The sequence below is a fragment of the Diceros bicornis genome, unplaced genomic scaffold (genome assembly GCF_020826845.1).
Source record: "Diceros bicornis minor isolate mBicDic1 unplaced genomic scaffold, mDicBic1.mat.cur scaffold_202_ctg1, whole genome shotgun sequence".
NCBI classification, from domain to species: domain Eukaryota; kingdom Metazoa; phylum Chordata; class Mammalia; order Perissodactyla; family Rhinocerotidae; genus Diceros; species Diceros bicornis.
Window position 1 is genome coordinate 27,161 of NW_026691092.1, and position 16,576 is coordinate 43,736.

The window sequence follows — 16,576 nt, forward strand, 5'->3', positions numbered from 1 at the left end:
AGCACCCACGGCTGGCCATTCCCCGGCCACCCTACCCAGCCCCAGGCAGACGGAGTGGCCCTGTCCCTTTAGTTCAGTGATGGCTGGAGGCCAGAAGGGTTCAGGCCCCCGGGAGGCCAGGACCCCTGAGCCCGAGGAGGCCGCAGTGCAGGACAGTGGTTTGGAATGATCCCAAGTCAGAGAAACAGGGGTCCTAGTCCCTGCTCAGCCTCTTTCTAGCTGGTGATGCAGGTGAGGCTCTCAGCCTCAGTTTCCCCATCTGTACAATGAGGAAATAACTTGGCCTCCTGATGGGCTGTTGGGAGACTTCCCTGAGGAATGGCTTGAGCATCTCTAGCCTGGTGCCTGGAGCGTGTTAAGAGCCCCCTGCCAGGCTGTCACAGTGGTCCTCCAGGGCGCAGGGTCTGGGAAGTCCCTCCTCAAGTTCCCTTCCTGCTGCCCTGCTCCTGGGAACATTCAGCAATTTTTGAGGAGGAGCTGAAGAAGATCCAGGACCACACTGTGTTGCAGGTGACGGAGGCTCAGTGCTGGAAGTAGAGCTGAACATGCTCCATGCCACCGTCCAGGGCTTGTGCTGTGACCCCCTGTGAACCCGCCACAGGTAAAGGCTCCTCCTGTGTGGATCAAGCTTGTGTGTTTTATTCACTTCTTACTTCATTCACCCAGTCATTCCTTCACTCATTCCCTCACTCACTCACTCCTGCACTCATGTACTCATTCATGCATTCGTTCATTGTTTCACTCACTCATTCAGCCAATACACTGTGGTCCCTGCCATGGGCCGAGCACTGTAACTTCAACAGTGAGTATGACCCGACGTGGTCCCTGCCCACCTGGAGCTCACGTCCACAGTGTGACCTGAAAGAGGCCTGTCCCTCAGGTCAGCAGGGGTGATGAGCACCAGGAATCCACTTCTGAAAGTAGAGGCCACCCATGCATAGAGAAGAACAGAGAAAACCCATGCTTGGCACTTCATCGACAAAAAAATAATTAAAAGTTAAGAAAAATAAAGATATCCTATATTTAACAAAATGTGGGTTCTAATCACAAGTGTGCACTCATTCCTACAACCAATGAGAAGTAATCCAGAGTGGACTGGGTATTTGTAACACATTTCTCTGGCCAATAATAGCATTGCAGTAAACATGTTCCATGGCCTCACGATTTTCCTAAGGCCTCTGTGATCCTCCAACACTTAAATCTTTGTCCTTGGAAGCCTCTGTCCTGTCACCCTCCTTGTCAATGGCTCTTCCACTGTGCGGGGGCCTACCCTGCACGGCCACACTCGTCAGTGAGTCTCCACGTTGTTTGGACAGGCTGCCCGCATTCCTCCCTCAGCCTCACGAGCTCCTGTTTTTTGGCAAGGTTGGTGTTTTCACTGGGTGATAACCTGGCATCCTTCTTTGCAGTGGTTTGCGTCTTCTCACGCTGTGTCTCCTCTCAAGACTCCGGGAGGCAGGCCTTTTGTCCCCATCTCACAGGTGAGGAAGCTCAAGTCCAGAAGGCTGGACGACCTGCTCCAAGTCACAGCCAGCGTGGAGCCTCGGCAGGGTTTGGGCCAAAAGCAGACAAGGATGTAGGGCAAGTGGTTTGTTTGCAGGTGAGGGAGGAGGCACGAGGAGGCCAAGGGGAAGGGAGCCTGGAGGAGGAGAGCCAGTGCAGGGCCTGAGGAGGGAGCACTGAGGTGAGCATCCCTCCTAGTCCTGTTGGGAGACGAGATCCCACCTGGACTGGCTCTGTCCCCGTGGGTGGAGGGTTTACCCCGGGTCGTGAAGGCTTCTGTGCTACAGGCTGGCACAGGCTTGCAGGAGAGGAGGCTCCCGGTTCAGGAGAGAGCCCTCAGGCAGAGAGTGGATGCAGGTGCTCCAGGGGGACACTGTGGGCCTGCCGGGGACTGGCTCCCAGGGACTGCAGGGACTCAAGTGGGCTGAGGGAACTGAAGGGCAGCAGCAGCAATGTCTGCAGCGGGGGTCTGCACACATGTCCCACACTTATGTCCCCAGAAAGGCTGCTCTGCATGGCATTTGTCCTCCCAGATGCGTAGTTGGCCCAAACCGCCCCTCCACTCCACACGCCCAATTCATTTCCACTCATCTCAGGTTACTAGAAATTCAGAATATTTTAGTTGGTGTTGGAGCCCAGAGACTTTTGTTTGTCTTGCCCATGTTCTAACATTGTTGGCTTTTTAAAGATCTCAGGGCTTTGACTCCAAAACAGCAAGATGCTGAGGATCCCAGAGAGCTTTCTGGAAGCAAGACTTTATGCTTTGCAATACTGCCATCCCACCAGCTCTTCTCAAAATCCCTCCAGGACACAGACTCACAATCTTGGGTCCTCAGATTGCTGAAAGGATGCATCTTCAGAAAGTGATTGGTGTGGGGCGGCAGGACACACCGAATGGTGGAGTGAGGAATTCAGCCAATCCTCTTTCCTGAAGCCACGATCACACCGGACGCGCTGTCAGAAAACAACCTCTGGGAAGAGACCAAAGACATACAACCAACTGAGGAGCATTTGAAGCTGAGGGAAGAACAGTGAGAGTTGTGGTGTTTTTGCCCAGGGCAGGTCCCACCCCCTCAGTGTGATGGCCCTGTGAGCGGCACAAGCCTGAAGAGGGGTGGCTTCACTGTCAGAAGTTGCCCACTTGATGTCTCCATGGGTGGGCAAAGCCCAGCCCCTAAGAATTTCTGGATACTGTAGCCATCTCAGTGGCAAGCTGACGTGGAAGGTCAACTTTGCAGCCGCCTGAGGTTGGATCTAGAACAGAGCAGCGAATCAGCCAGCAAGGTGAGATGGACAACCACACAATGAGACAGACACAGCGGCCTTGATGGGCTGCACATAACCCCAGGGGTTCTGAAAGTTTGTGTACTTGTGCAGCCCTGTTCCCAATCAGGAGAGACCAGGAAGATGGGCATTGTGGGGATGCTAGAGACCTGCCACTAGCCTAGGCCCTGCCCCTAGGGGTTGCTGCCTCCAAGGAAGTCCAAGTTGACTGAGGGGACAATGCCCAGCCCTTTCGAACATCCCTTTTCACTCTGGGGCTCCCATGGAGAGAGGCCTTTCCACCTGCAAACTTCTCCCCAGGTCTTCTTCAGAGGCTGAAAGGAGGTGCTCTCAGAACAGAGAAGATGGTGACTAGTGAGGAGAGGCTCCTGAGGAGTCAGCTCTCCTGGGGAAGGAAGCAAAGGAGCTGGGAGGGTGGAGAGGTCCCTGCTTGCTCTGGCCTCAGCCCCCTCAGTGTACATCTCCCTCCTGGAGGGGACAGGAGCCCAGGGAACCCAGGAGAGCACACCCGGGCCCCGAAGAGCAACACTCCCAAGGAGGAGGATCTGAGCTCAACATAGGATGAGCCCAGGTAGGAAGGGAGCCTTTCACTACCAGGACAATCGAGTCAAGGTCAGCTTGCCCCTGCAGGGATAATCTCCCTGCCTGTTCTATATGTCCCTGTGGACCAATGACAGCTTAGGGATTGGCTCTGACCAGCAGACCCAGCACAAGTGACAGGACGACACTTCCCAGATTCCACCACCGAGGCTGTCATTCTCTCTCACTCACTCTCTTGTGTTCCCTCTACCCTCTCCCATTGCTCCCCTCTCTCAGTCTGTCTGACCCCTGGACCTCGGGACATACATGGATGTCATGAGCTCCCCTATGCAGATGGCCACACAGAAGAAACCAAGGGAGTGCCCTGGCCAACAGACAGAAAGGAGCCGGGCTCTCAGTGAAGCTGATCCTGACCGAGCCCACAGGAGTTAGCTTGACAGCACATCTCATCCTGGTTCAGACTCAGTGGAGGCCACAGCCCCAACCTGGAAGAAGCGATGAGCAGAAGCTCCAGCTCAGTTGTGCAGGATTCCTCGTCCACAGAGATGGAGAGAGAGCGAATATTTGTGGTTTAAAGATGCAGGGTGGGGAGCAGTGTTGTCAGAGAGGAGGAGACACCTCACACCATCTCCCAGTTCCCGGGTCTGGACTGCCCCCTCCCTCCTCTCCCCTCCAGGCTCTCTGCAGCCACAGTGCCCACCTCTCTAACCTCCTCTGGCCAAACTCACTTCTGCCTGGGTGTCTCCACACCAGCAGTGCCTTCTCCCTGGCACGCTGATCACAGGTGAGTGCAGGGCTGGGTCCTCATGTCATTCTGGTCACAGCAAATGTCACCTCTGTCAGGCCTTTCAGACCCTCCTACCCAGTGAGACCCCAGCCCTCCCTGCAGGACACTCTTTATTTTCATTCCAGTTCATGCTCTTCTCTTTCACGTGTCTCTGATTTTGTGCTTTTGTCCATCTGCCTCCAGACTGAGCTCCTGGTGGGCAGGGACCACTGGGTAGATTTCAGCACCAACCTTGGGCCCACCAGGGCTCCTGGCCCAGGGTGAGGGCTTGGCACGTAGCTGCTGAATGAACAAAAAGGGGTATCTTGGATCCCTCCTTCCTGCTTTTGCTCCACTCAAATGGTGAAGAGGAACACTAGTAATAGGAAGTGCAAGTGGGTCCTGAGGCAGGCGGAGGGTCAGCATGACTTCTGCATTACTCCTCCTTTCTCCAATTGCTCCAGCAAAGCTCAGTGGGCACCACTGACACAGGAGGCTGCCACCTGATGGCCATCACAGGAACTGCAGCCTCAGGCAGGGACAGCACAGCACTAGGCAGGCATATATTTCTTATGGAGAAATGCCTATCCAAATGCATTGCTCATTTTTCATTGTGCTATTTGTATTTTATTGTTGAGAGGGGAGAATGTATTATATATTCTCAATAGTAGACCCTTATCAGATATGTAAAGATCTGTAAACATATTCTCCCCTTTTGTGAGTCGTCTTTTCACTTTCTTGATCGTGTCTTTCAATGCACTCAAGTTTTACTTTTGATGAAGTTGAATTGATCTGTTTTCCCTTTGGTTGCTTATGTGTTGGGTAATAATACAATACATAATTACAAAAACATTGCCTAATCCAGGGCCATGTTTTCTTCCAAGAGTTTTATAGTTTTAGGTCTTACATTTACATCTTTGATGGTAAGAAGATGTAACACTTTTGTATATGGTGTGAGGTAGGGGTTCACCTTTATTATTTCACATGTGGATCTCCAGTTGTCCCAGCACTAGTTGTTGAAAGATTATTCCTTCCTCATTGTCTTGGCATCTCAAATAATTCTAGAATCTGTGGTTGTTGCAGGTGGTGTGACTTAGAGTGCCTTAGAATTTTTCTTTACACGAAGGTTGCTTTTCTCTGGCCTTGTGGACTTTCACCCACTGCATATGTAGACTGATCATAAGCGAAATAATCATATCACGTATTTTGACTAGTTTTTTCTTTGTTTGCGGTGGGTACGTAAGTTCACACCCTGTTACTCCCTGATGGCTTGGTACACCACATTGCACCATTATTCTGGCCTGGATTATCGCTGTATCCTTCTAACTGGTTTCTCTGCCTCTATATTTGACCCGCAATCTATCCCCAATGCACCAATTGGAGTGACCCTTAAAAACCAGATGTCACACCCTGACATTGTGAAATCTCTCAAGGGGATCTCCATTTCTCTCAGGGGGAAAGTTCAAGTCCTTATGATGGACCTCAAGCCCCATACAGTTGGGCCCACACTCTCTCTGACATCATCTTTGGCCAGTAATCCCCTGTACCTCTGCCCTCCATTATGCTCCTGGTACATGCCAGGCACTCTCCCACCTGTAGACTTGCACTCTATGTTCCTTCCACTTGGAATCCTCTTCCACATGATGACTTCATGCCTCATCTTCTTCACTATCTTTAATTCTGTGTTCAAATGTCATCTTGGTGAGGCTGTATTGACCATGTCATTTAAAATATAAACTATCCTCTTGTCCTGACACTCCCTATCCAACTTGTTCCCCTTTCATTTTTCCCCTTAGCACTAACACCCTATAAAATAATATATAATGATAAGAATCAGTGTTCAATCAGGACACGGAAACCAACCAATAGATTGAGCAGGGACAGTTTATATAATGAACAATTAACCATAAACCTTTAAAGGGAACTATAGAGAATAGCCCAGAATTACAGTAGAGTAGTTAAGAAAGAAACAAATTTGGGAGAGGACCCCCTCACCAAGGCTGCCTTCAGGCCTTGTTGGAGAAGGAATGATTGCAGCACAGGGATGGTGGAGAAGACTGTCATGTTTCCCAAGGCCAGTACCGGCCCCTGGTCAGGGCAGAGCTCAGCTGGTAGAGAACAGCAGGCTGAGACTGGCAAACAGGAAAGCCCTGTCCCCTCCCAGGGGCAGGTAGGCTGAGGCTGAGATGCCAACTGGATTCGCTGGGATTCCACTTGCAGGGGTGCCACTCATTCTCCTTATTAAGCCCTCCAAGAGGATCCACTGAATCCACTGTGGATCACCCACTGTGGCTGAGTCCCTGTAGACACCCCTGAATTGTGCCACTGCTGGTTGTACTGCAGGAGAAAGAAAAAGAAAAGAATGGAAGCACCCTGGAATTAGGAAGGAAGGCCCTTTGTCCTAAACCTTCTCTGACAAAGCTTAACCCATGCCAGGTGCAAAAGAGAAATGTCTACTGGGTGCAGCTCCATTATTGCAGAACAGACAATAGAGGCAAACACTCTGATGTTGTTACACAGGGGCAATCCATTGATAACTGGCACCATAATTCCCTTATTATTTTGTTTATCTATTCCATGCTTTTACTTCCAACTTGCCTCTATTGATTTATTTGAAGTAAGATTTTGAAGACAGCATATGGTTGTATCAAGGTTTCTAGAAAAAGGTATTTTGAGCCCCCAAAATGCCATTATTAGATCAAAACAACACAAGAATTAAAAGTACAAAGTAGCTATACTATCAGTATATGCCTTAAGTAAATAGTTTACTGTCAAATTCCTCTTATATAAAAAAGCACCATGCAGTTTCATTTTAATGTTAGCCTCAATAATCTAGTATAATAATAAACTCCTTTGTAATGAGTAACTATATACAATGAAGTTACAATAATTTACAATTTACGTCTGTGACATGACCCAACTACTCTCTACAAGCACCGCTGAAACCTTGATTGATGCTTGGCTACCTTGTTCTACTAGAAATAACGGGAATATTTCACTGCCAACAAATTCTGTTTACCTGCTGTGTAGTTTATAAGGGTTGAATTCTTCTCTACTTGAAAATCACCATTTTCATCTCTCCATATGGATACCTGTTTATCGGCAGATAGCTTTGCAGCCAGTATAGTTTTTTTCAGGAGAGTCTTATATAAGAAGTCATAAAAAATGAGTATAAATAACTTACACTTAGGCAATTTTTATTTTTCTTTTTTTTTCCCTTCTTGGAAAGATTTGCCCTGAGCTAACATCTGTTGCCAATCTGCCTCTCTTCTTTCTCCCTTCCCAAGCCCCAGTACATAGTTCTATATTCTACGTGTAAATCCTTCTAGTTCTACTACATGAGCCACCGCCACAGCATAGTCAATGAGAGACGAGTGGTGTGGTTCGTGCCTGGGAACTGAACCTGGGATGCCGAAGCGGAGCGTGCCAATCTTTAACCGCTAGGCCATCAGGGGTTGCTCCAGGAAATTTTTCCAGAAAAAAATTGGAATCAAGATGTATGCTTTATTTCTAAAAATTTCATAACATACTTTAAAACATGAAATGCTCAACATGTTTAAAAGCACTTTACCACTCAGTGTACCTTAACAAAGATATAGCAAACATTTTGAGAAATGTATTTTCAACAGGAAAGTCCAATTGTAGCTTTATGCTTTTGTAGACCACTCCCAATAACGTGGCTTAAAAAATATAACTGTAAGATTCTCTCAAGAAAATGTATTTCATTTCCATAAAAATCGTTCTTTACAGTGTCTCAATGTTTGTTTCATACTGAGCTTCTCAATGTTCTTTAGGCTTAACAATATAGTAGAATCAAGCTCCTATAATCTAGCTTTTAATCCCACAATCCGGAAAGCTCTATCTCAAGGTCATCAATGACCTCTTAAATCACCGAATAATATTATTCCCATTTCATAAGTGTGAATACTAGGTTTTAAAGAAGTCAAGTTCATGCCCAATATTGTTTAGCTAGTAAGAGGCAGAGCCTAGATATGACTGACTCCTGCTGTCTGATTCTAAAATCCATAAGTATAACCTCTAGATATACAGCCAAACATAACACTCTGTATTCTTGCAACAGAATAAATGCATTTGCTTTTTCCTTAATGTCTGTAACACGGTTCTTAACTATTCCAATACATTGGTTTCTCCCTTTCTGTAAATGAGAGTGTTCTTCAAAGTACCTTCCTTCCTCTCTGCTCTGCTCTACACATTCCCTCCACTCCCAGTGCTTGAATTCATTTAACAAGCATTTATTTTATTGAGTCCACACAATTCCAGACCCCATGGAAAAACAATGAAAAAAACCCAGTCCCTGGCCTTGAAGTATTTACAGACTACTAGGGGAGAAAGCCCTATAAGCAAGTCCAATACTATTTTCCAAAAAAAAAAAAACAAGTTTGAGTCTGCACAAACACAGAAGGCTATCTATGCCACACAGCACGGGTTTTCAAGCCTTTTCTGAGGAGGACTACAGTTTTTTAAGAAATAGCGTTTAAAATTTCCAACAGAGCACGCAAGACCTAGAACTTCCCTGATCCACTGTCCCCTTCCCACTACAAGCCATGTTTTTTCTAAGACTCTTAAGAACATCGTTTGAAAACCACTATATTCTAACATCTTAATAGTTTTGCCTTTCATGCCTAGGTCTTTAATCTACCTGGAATGGATTTTTGTGTACGGAGTAAAGTAGGGTTCCAATTTGAATTTTTTCCATACTGATATCTAATAGTCCCAGGACCACTTAAAGAAACGCCCCTCCTTTGCCCTCTGCTCTGTAAGAGCACTTCTATTAAAAGAAATCAAGTTTCTGGATACACGTGGAATTGGATTTGGATTCTCTACTGTTTTCCACTGGTCTAACACTGTGCTAATACCAAAGTGCTTTAGTTACTATAACTTTATATATAATACATCAGGATATCTCATAGATCAAGTCTTCTCACCTTGACCTGCTGCTTAAAAAATATCTTGGCTATTCTTAGTCCTTTGTATTTCCATATGTATTTTAGAAAACACACGTAATTTTGAGCTCTGTAATTTCCTGGCAAACTGGTAAAATACCCACAAAACAAATTTAGATCAGTGGTTCTCGACCGGGGCAATTTTAACACCCCCACCTCCCACCGCAGGGACATTCAGCAACGTCTGGAAACATTTTTGGTTGTCACAAACAGGGGGGTAGGTACTACTGGCCTCTAGGGGGTTGAGGCCTGGGAGATGCTGCTAAGCATCCCACAGTGCACAGGACAGCTGCCACAACAAAGAATTATCCCATTCAAATTTTAATAGTGCCACTTTTGAGAAACCCTGACCCAAATAAATCAAGGGGCAAATTTGCATGGGCCCATTAAAGGCCAGGGAACATCTACCAAAAACAATAATTTAGTTTTAGAAAAACCAAACTGCCCTGTGCCAAATGAGATTTACCCCAATTCATTAAAAAAAAATCATATTATTTGCATATACCAAATGGCTTATCTTCCTGTTCTCTATAGCAGGGACATTTGCAGGAAGCTTATTGGAGGGGTTAAGTCTTTAAAATACAAAGTTATAAAGAAACAAGACATAGCCAGAAGGTATTAAAAAAAAAACTCATAGAAATCAGTAAGAAACAACACAATATAAATATGGGCAATCTGAATAGACAATTCACTAAAAGGAATATTCAAATGACCAATAAACATATATAAATATTCTCAACCTCATTAGTCACCAGAGAAATACCAATTCAAACTCATGAGAACACCATCCATGCACCAGAATGGCTAAAATTGTAGAAGACTGGACATATCAAGTGTTAACAAGAATGCTGAACAACGTAATTCCCATATACTACTGGATGTAGTGAAGGGGTTGCATAAACTGGTTCAACCACTTTGGAAAATGTTGGCAGTCTCTACTATAGCTGAACATATCCATACACTATGCCCAGCAATGCCATTCCTAGGGATATATCCAACAGAAAATACTTACCTATTTGCAAAAGAATGAACAAGAATGTTCATAAAAGCATTAAAATCCTAAAGGAGAAACCATCCAAATGTCTAATAACTGCAGAACGGATTAATAAACTGTGATATGTTCATAGAAGGAAATAATATACCACAACAAGAACTACTACTATATGCAACAACACAAATGAATCCCCAAAATACAATGTTAAGCAAAAGTACGCAGACTCAAGAGTACAGATATCACTCCATTTCTATAAAGAGGCAAAACTCATCAATGGTGACAGAAAGGAGGAGAGCAAATACCTGTGCAGAGAAAGGACAGTGACTAGAAAAGAGCATGAGAAGGGGCTGTAGGGTGTTGGGAATGTCCTATTTTTATCTAGGTGGTAGATACACGAGTGTGTTTACTTGTGAAAATTCATCAAGCTATACACTTAGGATTTGTATGCTTTTCTGTATTTAGCTTATATCTTATTAAAGAATTTGCTTAAAAATATAAAGAATACAACCCTGATTTACCGCATCTGATGCTTCAAGAGACTTTTCTAAACAGCCCTAACTCACGATGATGTTAAAATGCAAGTTGTGTATATATTGACAACTGATTTTTTACCAAGGCACAAAGGCAATGCAGTGGATAAAGGATAGCCGTTTCAATAAATGGTGCTGAACAATGAGATATCCATAGGCAAAATAAATGAACTTGGATCCATACCTCACACCATATACCAAAAATAAATCAAAATGGATTTTAGACCAAACGGTAAAACCTAAAACTATATTTGATAGAAAAACACTTGTATTCAAAATATATAAAGAACTCTCAAAACTTAACAATAAGAAAAAAAAAACAGGCAAAAGATTCGAACAGACATTTTATCAGAGAAGATATACAGATGGCTAATAAGCACACGAAAAGATGCTCAACATCATAAGTTATCAGGGAAATGCTGATTAAAACCACAATGAGATACCACACTACACGCCTATTAGAATGGCTGACAAGACTGACCATACCAAGTGTAAGCAAAGGTGTACAGAAATGGGAACTCTTGGACACTGCTGATGGCAATGTAAAATGGTATAATGTATAAACACTTTGGGAAACAGTTTGGAAGTTTCTTAAAGAGTTAAACATAAGTGATCCACTCACTCCACTCTTAGGTATTTGCCCATAGAAAGGAAACCACATGTCCATAACAAAGACTTACATACAAATGTTCATAGCAGCTTTATTCGTAATAGCCCAAAACTAGAAACAACTCACATATACATCAACACGTGACTGGATAAACAATTTGTAGTATATCCACAGAACAGAACATTACTCAGCAACACAAAGGAACAAACTGTTGATACACACAACATGGGTGAATTTCAAAAGAATATGTTAAGTGACAGAAGCTAGACAAAATCAGTGTACAAATGTCTGATTCCATTTATATAAACTCTCGAAAATGCAAACTAATCTATAGGGATAGAAAGCAAATCAGTGGTTGTTTGGGGAGAGTAAGTCACAGAGGGGTGGGAAGGAGGGATAACAAAGGTGCATGAGAAAACTTTTGAAGGTAATGGATATGTTCACTATCTTGACACTGACTGAAAGTTTCACGGAGGTACACCTTATGGTGGAGGTCATAACTTATCAAAGCATACCATTTAAATAAATGCAGTTTGTTTTCTCAAGTACATTTCAATAAAGCTATTCTAAAATAATACAGGTTGTATATAAATATTGTAAACCAGAGTTCTTATAATTAGCTCAAAATCAACTCCATTCATTCACACAACAAATATTTATCTAGCACCTACTATATGCCAAGCACTCTGCTAGGTTCCAGGGTTACAATGGTAAGCAAACTGACATGGTTCCTGACCTCATGGAGAACACAGTCTGCTAGGGGAAGCAGAGATTAATAAAAGATGCACACAGACACATGGATAATAAAAACTTCACAGACAAGTGCTGTCAAGGAGACAAACACAGTGAGATGACACAAAATAACAGGGAAACCAAATCTGATCTAACGGAAAGGTGAGTATGGCTCCCTCAAGGAAGCGACATTTAAGCGACACCTAAGGGAAGAGGAGGATAACAAGTTGAAGATGTAACTTTCCTCAGAAGAGACACTAACACGAGCAAGGCTCTGAGGCAGAAGAAAGCATGACCCTTTGAAGGAATGGAAAGAAAGTCAAAAGGGCTAAGGGTCAAAACAGTGTAGACAACACTATTGGTCACCTCTCCAGTAACTTTTCCATCTCCTCTTCCTCACTCCTAACAGAATCACACTTGGGTTCCAGCAGCCACCCTCCTCCACACATAGTCATGTGCTTTAGAGGAAGATGACTCCACTCTTGATTTTAGGAAGTGGATACTGTTGAGACTTAAGTCAGTTATGGCCACCTCTTTTCTCCCTGCCAGTGATTAGTTAAAGAATGGCATGAGTGAAAGCAGGAAAAGAAGTTATTGCATGCTCTAAACAAGAGATGGTAGTTTGGACCAGGGAGTTGTCAATGGAGATAGAGATTTGCACGGAGAGATAAGGTAGAGTAACGTGTACAGGATGTCTCCTAGGTTTCTGGCTTAGGCAAATAACGATCAATCTTTTCCATATAGTCAAAGCCAGAGAAATATTTTTTAAAAATGAATAGTCTTATGTTATTCTTAATATATTTCTCTTAAATAAACCTAATTAGAACTACTCAAGGATCATACCTAAAACATATCTCATCCTCATGCAGGATACTGGCTTCAGAAGTTCATGCAAACTTATCAAGAATGAATGAGGCTAACTAGATTTTGTCTTACAATACAAATCAGTGTTTTCTAAAATTCTAACCTATAATTAACAATCCTGCCTACAAATAACATCAATTTCTGAATATCATTTATTTTGCCTTGCCTGCTTCAAAAAATGATTTAAGCTAGCAAAATGTCCAAATCAATTAAAAGCCAAGCCAAGAATAAAGTAGTCCAAGGATTTCTGACCACTCTTGTGTTATCTAAAAATAATTCTAGAGAAATTAGACGGAGGTACCTAATCAATTATGCTCATCCAATTTATCAAATTAGGTCTCATAACAACAGTAATGAAGGTTCCTATTACAGATACCAACAGACCCAGGCAAAAATATAACCTACCTTGACAAGTTGATGAAGTGCCATTTCTTTCAGAAGGTGGTGTACTTGGACTGTTGAAATGACGTGAAGTTCCTCGGTCCTCGCCATCGTCTGTAAAATTCTTTGAATGGCACGTACAACGACGGTACAATGGTACTTCAGCTTTTTTGCTTAAGCTTTCATCCGCTGGCTTCCCTAAAAGTGAAAGAACCTCTATTTATAATATTTCTAATTCAAAAAACATTAATCATCCTCTGCAGCTACAGTGAGCAACCACTCGAATTTGCCCAGGATTGGGAGGTTTCCCAGGCTGTAAGATTTTCAGTGCTAAACCTGGGAAAGTACCTGGCAAATCTGGACAAGTTGGTCACCCTATCTGTAGCATCAAATTAGGACAGGAGAGAAACACTTATGATGTCAGAGACATTTACAGAGAAATTATCATCAATTTGCATAATTTACAAAAAGATAATAGTCAAAGATTAATAATGTAATAAAGGCACAACCACTTGAGTATTCGTTTATATTGAGACTTATTAAAATATCAAGCAGGGAGGATTAAAAGAAAGACCAAAAGTATATTCTTAGTTACTGCTATTTCTTTAAATGAATCATTCTGGATGAAAAGTACTTTATTATATTTTTTTCAAGTCCCAATAATCAAGCTGAATATATCAACCAAATACTCACCACGAAGAAGAGACTGTTGCCACGCTAAAGCAGCACAAAGTAAGACTAAGCTTTTCCCACTTTCTGTAGGGCTCTCCAACAAACAATGCTGCTTACTTTTTAATCCTCGGACAATCTATTGACACAAAAACAATAAAAAAAATCAGTAAACAATTTACTTCATTAGGGTCTGTCTCCATCACAAGTACAAACACAACAAGTAAGGTTGTACTTGAGGGAACATAGCAATAGCAGAAGGGTGAATTAGTATTTAGTTCAATCTAGACCATATTCCTTTATCTTTCTCCCTAAAATTATGTTGGACTTAAAAACATATAGGCATAAAAGAAATGAACAAAGCAATTTGTGCCTTAATGATGCAAGCAGCGTCATTTCTGTAAAACTAGAGTACACTAATATCTTGGATGAAAACTTAATGGAGGATTCTGCTAGGGGGAGTGTAAATCGCTACAACCACTTTGGACAGAAATTAACAATTTCTAGCAAAGTTGAAGATACCCAACACCAGGAAGTCCAGTCCTATGTATATATCCAAAACCTTTCCCACAGGAACATAAGGAAACATGTATAAGAAAGTTCATAGCAGCATTGTTTAGAATTGCAAAAGAATGTAAACAAGTTAAATGTCTGTCAAAAGGAAAATAGATAAAAAAATTCTGGTATATTCATACAATGGAATACTACACAGCAATTAAAGTAGATTAACAATCAATAAGGCTACTTCTTAAAAATAATGTTAAGCAACTAAAAACACTTCTGAACAAATATAGGTACAGTATCATATCATTGTACAAAGTTTAAAAACAGGTAAAGTAATGCTCTATATTGTTTACGATACATACATATGTAACAAAAGTATAACAACACGTCTAGGAAAGAAAAAGAATAAATTCAGCATACTAGCAATGTTACTTGCAAACAAGGTATAAAGTAAATATGGCAAAATATTAAGATTGAACAACTCTGGAAAGTTTGCTTACTCATTTGTCTATTAATTTTCTATATGATTGAAACATCTCAAAAAATATGGTGAGAAATATAGTATTCTGTGTAAAAGACAGTAAATACTTTGTAGAAGGTAGTAATTCCGTAAAGTAAATAGAAGTGCCAAATGAGCTGAGAACAGTTTTCAGAATATTCTCCTTTGCCTCCTAACCATATACAGTTTATAGTGATCAGGATTATTTTTCGAAAGGTGACATGTTCTTCCATGAACCCAGCAAATATTTTCAATCCATTTACTATCTGAGAAAATGAATGTAGTCACAGATTCAGTATACGTTATGAATTATCAGCATCTTCATCTTAATGAAGACTTAACTGCTGAAAAATACTTGCAGAATTCATTATAGCAAGCTACGATGGACAAGCTTTACAAGGAAAGTTCATCTTCACCCCACCAACTGTACATTCAGACCATATTGAAGAGTCACGCTTTCTTGTTTACTTAGATTTCTAACTGCAGCAGAAACGAAAATCAAGACTGAAACAATGCCATTCAAAGAAAAACAGATACCCAACTAGACTAGGACAGAAGTCTAGAAATAAAAAGCGGATTCCTAAATGTACAAACAAAACAAATGCAAGTAAAAGAATTTCCTAGTCTTAACCATCACACTGGTTGAGAACATGTCTCGGAATCTGACAAATCCGGATCTGTATCCCTACTCTGCCAAAGCTGTGGACCAGGAGGTAGAAGTACGAGTTCTAGATCAGGTTCCCACAACTCAGATGTGTTTCCTTGATCATGTCTTCACTTCTCTAGACTAAGATCCTTATCTGTATTAATCCCTAATTGAAAACCTGTTGTAAGGGAGAAAATGCCTTGGCACACAGTGGATGCTTGATAATTTTGATTTAAAAGTCAGAAGGGTATAATGAAAAGAAGATGGGCTTTGGAGTAAAGCAAGCCTAAGTGTGAGTCCCACTGTGTGAATCACTGAACCTCAGTCTGTTTCTTCATCTGTGCAATGGAGATGAGATTATCCACCTGATTAGAGTTTTGACGAAAATTAGCCAGGCATTGAGTTAAGAATTAAGTAAGGTAATGGATAGAACTTGCCTAAACTCCAGTACTTGACACAGAGGAGGTGATCTACTTTAATCCCCACCTCTTCTAAACCACCTATGCTTAATCTAGGATCCAGAGACGCAAGTCTGAGACTGTGATCTCTTGCCATTGCGTGCAGAAGTCTTGGTACATGACTGCGTTTCTCTGAAGAGAAAGTCCGTGGATTTCTCATTCCCAGAACTATATCCTAATAAAATAACTGAAAACAGAGGGGAGACTGATATGCACCGTTATCAACTGAGGACTTCCTTGCAATAGTGAAAAAAACCCGGCAAATTCGACCTGGGGATGGAGGGATGGTTAAAAGAGCAATTCAACAGCTTATGAAGGCAATTATACCCTGACCCCTAGCCTGTGTGTTCCAAAACAAGCTAAGAACCACTATTCTGAGGTATTTCCCAGTTCTAATATTCTGTGATTCTCTCTGTGCAAGTCGAGAAGAGATTTGGTGGAGTCTAACCCCTTCACCCCAGCCAATAACGCAACGCTGGCTGGTTCCTCAGATACAGCCTAGAAATCCACCCCGCCCGCAGTCGCCGCCATCCCCCAGGGGATAAAGGACGAGCCCCGATCCGCCTCCCGCCGTCGCCCCCGCCGCCACGAGTCAGCGGGGACCGAGGGGGCACGGGCCCTGCTCCCCGGGG